This window comes from Pipistrellus hanaki (genome assembly GCF_964339955.1).
Source record: "Pipistrellus hanaki genome assembly, chromosome: 6".
NCBI classification, from domain to species: Eukaryota; Metazoa; Chordata; class Mammalia; order Chiroptera; family Vespertilionidae; genus Pipistrellus; species Pipistrellus hanaki.
In genome coordinates this window covers 31,000,410-31,009,496 of record NC_140508.1, presented here as the reverse complement: position 1 = coordinate 31,009,496, position 9,087 = coordinate 31,000,410, and positions in this window count along the sequence as shown.

Genomic DNA, 9,087 nt, shown 5'->3' with positions numbered 1-9,087 from the left:
CAACGTAAGAGGAACTTATTCCTGCTGGAAGTCCACCATAAATAGCCAGTGGATAAAGACAACATTGAGGCCAGAGGAAAGATATACGTAGAGTGACCCTGGAATCTTGTTGACATCATTGGAGCCCCTGGATCAATCCTTACCTGAAGCTAACATGGTGAGTGCTTCTTTCTCTCAATATCCACTGATTAAATCCCACAGAAGGACTCTATTCATCCATGCCTCAGTTGTGTCCATACCTCAGATGAGTCACCATCAAGGTAAGCTACCAGACCTTGGGTATAAGCCCACCCCAAAGGCACTGCAACTGAAAAACAACCCAAGTCACATGATTGGACTAAGGGAGCAGCAGTTCCCAAAAAGAATGCTGGGTAAACACAACAACAGCTACCACAGGTCACTACACGCACCGAGGCGCCGGGCATGGGAACATGCACGTGGCGCGTAGACCCCGCGGCCACACAATGGAGGCGACATCTGTTTCTTCTCTCAGAAAGGAAAAAGACAGGCAATTAGAAAACCAGAAACAACAGAATCTATTCCCGGGGCCAAATATGAAGCAAACACATGTGAGGCACGATTCTGAGCAATTAGTGCCTTGGTTCTGCAGTAAGGAATGTTTATATCATCGTGATTGGGTAGTTTTCCGTTTTCAGAATCAAACTAAAGCTAAAGGATGGAAGATTTCATTATAATTACAGAACATGTAAGTGTTATAAACTTTGACCATGGGAATGTAAAGATAAAACCAACAGAAACTAGAAGGAGGTGCAGGAGGAAGGTGTCAGATGGCTCTGAGGGGCTAATGGTCCTCAGATAGAGGTGGGGCTCCAGAAGGACCCTCTGGCCCAGTGGGGCGGCTCCGCTTGGTGAGCTTTGTCCCATGCACCAGGAGATTGCCAGTTCGATTTCCTGCCAGGACATGTGCTTTGATTCCCTGTCAGGCCACATGCTGGGGTTGCACGCTCGATCCCAGTCCAGGACATGCAGGAAGCACTGATCTACGTTACAATCTCTCCCTCGCCCTTCCTCTCTCTCTCAAATCAATAAAAACATGTTTGTTTGTTTTTTTTCATTTTTTTTAAAGGAAATACCATCTGAAGTTGATGGAAGAAAAACTATGTTTTAAATGTAAGTGATGGGAGCTGATAGTGTGGTTTAAATTCTTAATGATAAGCTGTCATTAATTGCTCCCTTGAGTTACTAAATTGAGAAACGGGTAAACATATAAACATTCCATACTATGAAGTTAAAACTCTGGAATAGCTAAAAATGGAAAAAGTTCTGAGAAGTGAAACTGGGTGTAGGGAATTGTGTGCGTGTGTGTGTGTGTGTGTGTGTGTTCTTTGTCCCATTCTGTACTGGTTGAATTTCTTTACTGACACATATTATACCCTATCAGAAGTTCCTCCCCAGGGCCCACCTCCTAAGTGCTGATGGAAGGTAGACACTCCCTTCCCACCTCTTTCTAGCCTGGCTTCCTGTTTGTATGGCAGGGGCTGGAGTTAAATTTCCCAGCCCCGCTTCCAGCTACCTGAATGCCACCACCCCATTCAGACATAATTAATTCTCCACTTCACCCAACTGGCCAAATAATAATCTCTCCCAAAAATGTGAAACTGGAAACGAGAGACACTATTTGGCATCTGCTGTAGCTGGAATGAAGGGCAAATAGATTCAGGAGCTTGGGATGATCACATGCATGGAGAAGAAAAAGCAAATAAAGGCAAACTCTTAAGAGTATGAAAAACAACAACAGACTGGGGGGGAAATATTTGCAAAACGCATATCTGATAAAGGACTTGTATCAAAAAAAAAAACAAAAAAAAACACGAGGCACTCTTAAAACTCAACAATAAGACATCGAACAACCCCATTAAAAAGGGGCAAAAGATCTGAACAGATACCTCACCGAAGAAGATACACAGGTGGCAGATAAGCATTTGAAAAGATGCTCCACATCATATGTCTTTAGGGAAATAACAGTGAGATCCCACCCACCACACACCCATTAGAACGGTCACAATCCAGAACACTGACAACAGCAAATGCTCACCAGAGTGTGGACTCTCATTCATTGCTGATGGGAACACAACATGGAATAGTCCCTTTGGGAGGTAGTTTGGCGGCTTCTAACGAAGCTAAACATCGTCTTACCATACAACCCAGCAACCAAGCTTCTGAGTATTTACCTAGCGAAGTTGAAAACTTGTGGCTGCACAAAACCTCGTACACCAATGTTTATAGCAGCTTTATTTATAATTTCCAAAAAAAAATATGAAAGCAACCAAGTTGTTCTTCAGTCAGTGAGTTGATAAATTGTGTTACATACATACAGCGGAATATTATTCAGTAATAAAAAGGAAATAAGCTATCAATACCATGAAAAGACATGGAGGAAACTTGAATGCAGATTATTAATCCTGCATGATTCCTACTATTTGACATTCTGGAAAAGGCACAACTTGGAGACAGCAAAAAGATCAGTGGTTGCCAGAAATTGGGGAGGAGAGGGATGAATAGGCGTACCACAGAGGATTTTTAGGGCAGTGAAATACTCTGTATGGTACTGAAACGGTGAACTATGATATGTACTTGTTAAAACCCATAGATATGGCCCTAGCTGGTTTGGGTCAGTGGATAGAGCGTCGGCCCAAGGACTGAAGGGTCCTAAATTCGATTCCAGTCAAGGGCACATACCTCGGTGGCAGGTTCCCCAGCCCTGGTCAGAGTGCATGCAGGAGGTAACCAATCGATGTGTCTCTCACATCAATGTTTCTCTTTGTCTCTTCCTCTCTCTTCCCCTCTCAAAAAAAAAAAAAAAAAGCCATAGATGTGTAACACAAAGAGTGAACCTTAATGTAAACTATAACCTTTAGCTAATAAGGCATCAATATTGGTTCACTAATTGTAACAAATACACCACACTAATCCAAGATGTCAACAATAGGGAAACTGTATGGAAAAGATAGATGGGCACACTCTGTATTATCTGCTCAATATTTTTGTAAATTTAAAAGTGTCTTAAAAATAAAGTCTTGCCTTAGCCAGTTTGGCTCAGTGATAGAGCATCAGCCTGTGGACTGAAGGTTCCCGGGTTTGATTCCAGTCAGGGGCACATGCCTGGTTGTGGGCTCCATCCCCAGTGTGGGGCGTGCAGAAGGCAGCCAATCAATGATTCTCTCTCATCATTGATGTTTCTCTCTCTCCCTCTTCCCCTCTCTTCCTCCTTAAAATCAATAAAAATACACTTTAAAAAATGAATAAAGCCTTAATTAATTAATTAATTAATTAATTAATTAATTAATTTGTGCAACAAGAGAAGAATGTAGCAGACATACAGCAGCGAGGAGAGTCCACGTGGCAACAGAGGAAAGAAAGTGTCCAGGGCAACAGCTCCCTGGCTGATGTCCAGTTCCTTGTTCCAGGCACTTGTGAAGCCCAGATGCGCTCCTCTGTCCCCAGATTCTATGACATCCACGCCCCTGTGCTCCTTACTTATGCTGCTCTAAGAGGTTGTTACTTGTGTGGTAACAAACCATCACCCAAGAGGACCAGTCTCAGGTGAGGTGATGACAGAAGAGGTCTCTTCTAGCAACCAAAAAGTGATTTCTGCATTTTTCAAGCTCAAGTATTTTCTTGAGTACCATAGAAGAGATACCTGCAACATCTCACAAAATCTTCTTTTCTTCTCTGACCCCCTTTGCCACACACCATAGTTACTCCTACAATTCTGTCTTTAAGAATTCCTCACCCCACCAGTGTGGGTTAGTTGGTTGAGCGTTGTCCTGTGCACCAAGAGGTCACTGGCTCGTTTCCCAGTCAAAGGCACATGCCTAGGTTTGGGGCTCAATCCCCCTGTAGGGGGCATGCAGGAGCCTATCACTCTGTCTCTCAGTGATGTTTTTGTCTCTCTCTCCATCATATGCTAATTAGACCAGACAGCAAATGACCTTCCGGACATCTTTCTGGGGAAGCCACGGCAGTGGGGGCCAAGGCAGAGGCAGTTAGGGGCAATCAAGCAGGCAGGCGAGCAATTAGGGGCATTAGGTAGGCAGGCAGAGTTGCTAGGGGTGATCAGTCAGGCAGGCAAGCAGTTAAGGGCAATCAGGCAGGCAGGCAAGCAGTTAGGGGTGATCAGGCAGGCAGGCAGGCAGAGTGGTTGGGAGTGATCAGACAGGCAGGCAAGCAGTTAAGGGCAATCAGGCAGGCAGGCAGAGTGGTTAGGGGTGATGAGGCAGGTAGGCAAGTGAGCAGTTAGGAGTCAGTGGTCCTGGATTGCAAGAAGGATGTCTGACTGCCAGTTTAGGGATCCCTGTGGGATCAGGCCTAAACCAGCAGTTGGACATCCCTTGAGTGGTCCCAGGTTGCAAGAAGGTGCAGGCCAGGCTGAGGGACCCTCTCCCCTTCCCATGCACGAGTTTCACACACCGGGCCTCTAGTTTTTAAATAATAAATTAAAAAGTAAATAGCCAAAGCCAGTTTGACTCAGTGGTAGAGCGTAGGTCTGCGGACTGAAAGGTCCCAGGTTCGATTCCGGTCAAGGGCATGTACGTAGGTTGCGGGCACATTCCCAGTAGGGGTTGTGCAAGAGGCAGCTGGTCGATGTTTCTCTCATTGACGTTTCTAGCTCCCTATCTCTCTCCCTTCCTCTCTGTAAAAAATCAATAAAATATATATATTAAAAAAATAAATTAAAAAGTAAATAAATAAATAGTCCTCGATGCCCTGGCTGGGTGTCTCAGTTGGCTGGAGCGTCATCCCGTAACTAAATAATGCTGTGGCTTTAATTCCCAGTCAGGGCACATACTTAGGTTTCAGGTTTCTCTCTCTCTTTAACTTTTTTGTTCCTGTTCTATTCACCTGAGGATATTTTTTCCCATTGCTTTTCCAGAGAGAGTGGAAGCAGAAGAGGGAGGTGAGAGAGAGAAAGAAACTCTGATGTGAGAGAGACACATGGACTGGTTGCCTCCCGCACACTCTCCGACTAGGGGCAGGAAGCAAAGCCATAACCCAGGTACATGCCCTTGACCAGGAATCAAATCCATGACCCATAAGTGTGCAGGGCAGTGCTCTAACCACTGAGCAACTGGGCAGAGCTCACTCGCATGCTCTCTCACTCACTCTCGCTCTCTCTCTAAAATCAATAAAAAAAAAAACATATCTTCGAATGAAGATTTAAAAAAGAAACACACTCCTCAAAGCAATTTTTTTTTTCAAACCCTAGACTCCCAGCCTCCCTCCATCCTAATTCTGCATCATCAAAGCCAAGAAGCCTCTGGGGAGACCGAACCCTCCTGACAGGACGTTGGAAGGGGCGGATGAAGCTGAGGGGAAAGGCTAGACTCGTCTATCACGGGCACACTCTGCCTGGGTGATCTCATCCCTCGCGTGGCTTCAATTACCATCTCCGTACGGACGGCTGCCAAATCTCTACCCGCAGCTCCAGACTCTGCTCCGAGCTGCAGATCTGTGCACCAACTGCCTCGTCAACATTTCTTCTCCTCGGGGTCGAATCGGGTAGGGTTACATTCTGCTGTGAGTAACAGAGACAGAAAACACAGCATCCTAGACAATAGAGTGCGTTTCTGTTGCAAGTAAAAGTCTAGACACACACAGCCCTCGGCTGGCGTGGGGACTCGGCCAGTCTCCTCCAAGGTCACGGAGACACTATCATGAGGGCGTGTCCCTCAGACTCATGGTCCAGCGTGGTGGTTAGAATCACAGTCATCCCATCCGCGTTCCAGGCAGCAGGAGGCAGGAAAGCAGAACGCGGCAGGAGAAACCACAGGCAGCCGGCAGCAGTGTTTAAAAGCTGGAAGACGCCACATAACGTATCTCATTAGCCAGAACTCAGTTACTCAGAACTCAAGCCTCGCAGCAAGAAAAGCTGGGGAAGCTTATTCTCTACACGGGGTGGCCATGTGCGTGGCCAAAAAGAGACGATTCTATTAGTAAGAAAAAGAGAATCGGCATGGGGGAGGAGGCCCATAATCTCCCTTAACATGCCAGGACTGAAGTGGAATTATCGTCTTCCACCCACACTTCCCTCCCCTCCAGGTCCCTGTACTCCACACCCTAGCAGAGGGTAGCTCTGTGGGGCGGGGGCTGGCAAGCGGAGGTGTCACCAGAGCTAAGTGAAGGGGTGAGCAGAGAGGAAATGGGGCAATGAAGCTGAACTCCCAAGGGTCTGGATTAGAGGCCAAAGACCCCAAACAAGAAGGTACCCAAGTGAAGCAAGTCAGGTTGGGGTTTCCTGGGCAAAGGGCCAAGGGTGCCTGCTGAGGTAGGAGACACAGATAGCACCAGGCACAAGCACACCCAGCCCCTCATCCGGCGAGTGGCTGATGCTGTCCATTCCATTCTGCCTCTTGGTCACGCCACCACCCATGCCTTTGTCTGCACCCTTCCTCCTGCTGGCCTGCCCTTCCTGCTTCCCCACATGAGTAACTTGCTCGGTCATCCTTCAGGGCTCAGATCGGGACCGCCTCTTCCTAGAAAGCACCCCCACGCCCCCACTGGGAACTCTACTGACATCACACTGGGGAAGGGGCTGCCCGTGGGGCAGTGTCCATGCAGAGTTCTTAGATACGGGGCCGATTCTGGTGCTCTGGGTGTCATACGGGGCAGGGTATTAGGGAGATGGGACCCCAGGGCCCTCTTTGTATGAAGGAGGAGGAGCCAGCTGCCCTTGCAACAGTAGAGATAGGGCACCACCAATGCTGAGCCTTGAACTCCTGGCCACGGGCAGGGCCTCCCACATTCCCTTCCCCAGTGAGGGACATTAAGCAGGCGGAGGCTGTGAGCCAGAGAGAGGAAGTCCACCAGGGTGGGGGCAGGTGGAGTAGTTCCTGGAAGGAAGCCCGCACCTCAGGAATCTGATAGAGGAATGCTTCGGAGGCCTCTGTCCCAGGAGCCCCACCTCCTGCCCCAGCCACCCAGGGGATCTGCCGCCCCTCACCAGCCTCCCACAATGTGCAGTCCAGGCAAGAGCACACACTCAGGGACAGCTCCTGGGTCTGTGCTCGGTTCTGCCTAAGTCTCAGCTTTCTCCTCTGTAGCATGAGGGTGGAGAGTCCTCCCCCTAGGGTAGGGGTGTCGAACTCAATCAGAGAAGGGGCCAAAATCTAAAATCCAGCCTAAATCGCGGGCCGAATGGTTTACTGAACAGTCATAAACTGACAATGTCATAAACTGACAGCGGAGTGCAGTGATGACAGCGCGGTGCGGGCCACATTGCAAGGCCTGGCGGGCTGGATTTGGCCCGCGGGCCTTGTGTTTGACACATGTGCCCTAGGGCGTTGTGGCAGCGGAAGTGGCAGAGTAAGGTACCCAACTAGGCGCCAGCACACCGTGAGGCACAGTCAACAGGGTCTACTGCTGTAAAAAGCCTCTGCCCATGCCCAGCTGGTGTAGTGCTTGGGCATCGACCTATGAACCAGGAGGCCACAGTTTGATTCCTGGTCAGGGCACATGCCCGGGTTATGGGCTCGGTCCCCAGGAGGGAGCATGTAGGAGGCAGCCAATGGATGATTCGTTCTCATCATTGATGTTTCTGTCTCTCTCTTCCTTCCTCTCTCTGAAATCAATAATATACTATATACTGTGTATACCAGAGGCCTGGTGCATGGAATTCGTGAACTAGGGGTGTGGGGTCCCTCAGCCTGCCTGACCTGTGCCCTCTCACAATCTGGGACCCTTTGCTTCTTGCCGTTTGTCTTGCTGCTCCTTAGCACTGCTGTAGAGGCAGGAGAGGCTCCCGCCACCACCACTGCGCTCACCAGTTGTAAGCCCGGCTTCTGGCTGAGTAGCACTCCCCCTGTGGGAGCATATTGACCACCAGGAAGCAGCTTCTGCATTGAGCATCTGCCCTCTGGTGGTCAGTGGGCATCATAGCAACCGGTCGTTCTGGTTGTTATGCCCAAATGGTCGCTTAGACTTTTATTATCTAAAGAGTAACATGCTAATTGACCATACCTTTGTGAGGCCCACCACCCAATCAGGAGTGAGTATGCAAATTAACCCAAAAAAGATGGCAGGTTAATTTGTATACGCAGGTGCCGAGCAGCTGGGGGCAGGGCAAGATGCTTGCGTCGTCACTAGGTGTTCCTCATCACTTCAGCCACTCTGGGCCTCTGGGTAGCATGGGAAAGTGGAAAGGCAGCTTTGGCCAGAGTGAAAGTGGTGCAGCAGCCAGGGGAAGGAAGGCCCATTCTTGCACGAATCTTCATGCATTGGGCCTCGAGTATAGATATAGATATAGATATAGATATATTTTTTAAACCTCTGCCCACCCTACCCTTCCTTCTGAGATAGGCTGTGAGGGCATCTAACCTCCCCCTGATGCTCATGCACTTGAGTTCGTGTGTGTCTGCATGTGTCCCAAGCTCTGAGGTGGAGTGCAATCGCCTTGGGCAGGGTGGAGAGAAGACTGAGAAGTTTTCTCCACAGCCCCTCAGCACACAAAGGCTTAGGTGGGGGGGTGATGTGTCCTAAAGACAAACGTCACTTCCGCCCTGAAGCTGCCAGGCCAAGCATCGGGCCTCAGGAAAGGAGAGCCTTACTCCTGCCTCCCAAACCCAAAGAGTCTTCCCAAAGGCCCCACCTGGTGGTGACCAGGGCAGAGGGGGGATGGGGGCTCTCCCAGAAGACACAGTAGGCCCCAAAGGAGAAGGATGTTTCCTCCAAGCAGGTCACCACTGGCCCAGGTGGAGCAACAGAGAGGAAGCACAGGGACAGGTGTGCTGGAGGGGCAGCAGACGGGGCTGGAGGTTAGGGCTGGGAAGGCAGCTTGAGAGGTCAGTCAAGGACAGTCCATACCTGGGATCTTCCATTTTAGCTAATGGGGAGCTATGGAGAGTATGGGAGTGGTGAAGCAATGGGACCAGATTTGCACCTCTTTTAAAAAAATATAATGTTTAATTGGTTTCAAAGGGAAAGGGAGAGGGAGATTCAGATAGAAACATCAATGATGAGAAAGAATCATTGATTGGCTGCCTCCTGTATGCCCCCACTGGGGAGCAAGCCCTGACCTCCTGGTTCATAGGTCAGAGCTATGCCGGCCAGGCCAGGTTCGCACCTTCTGGA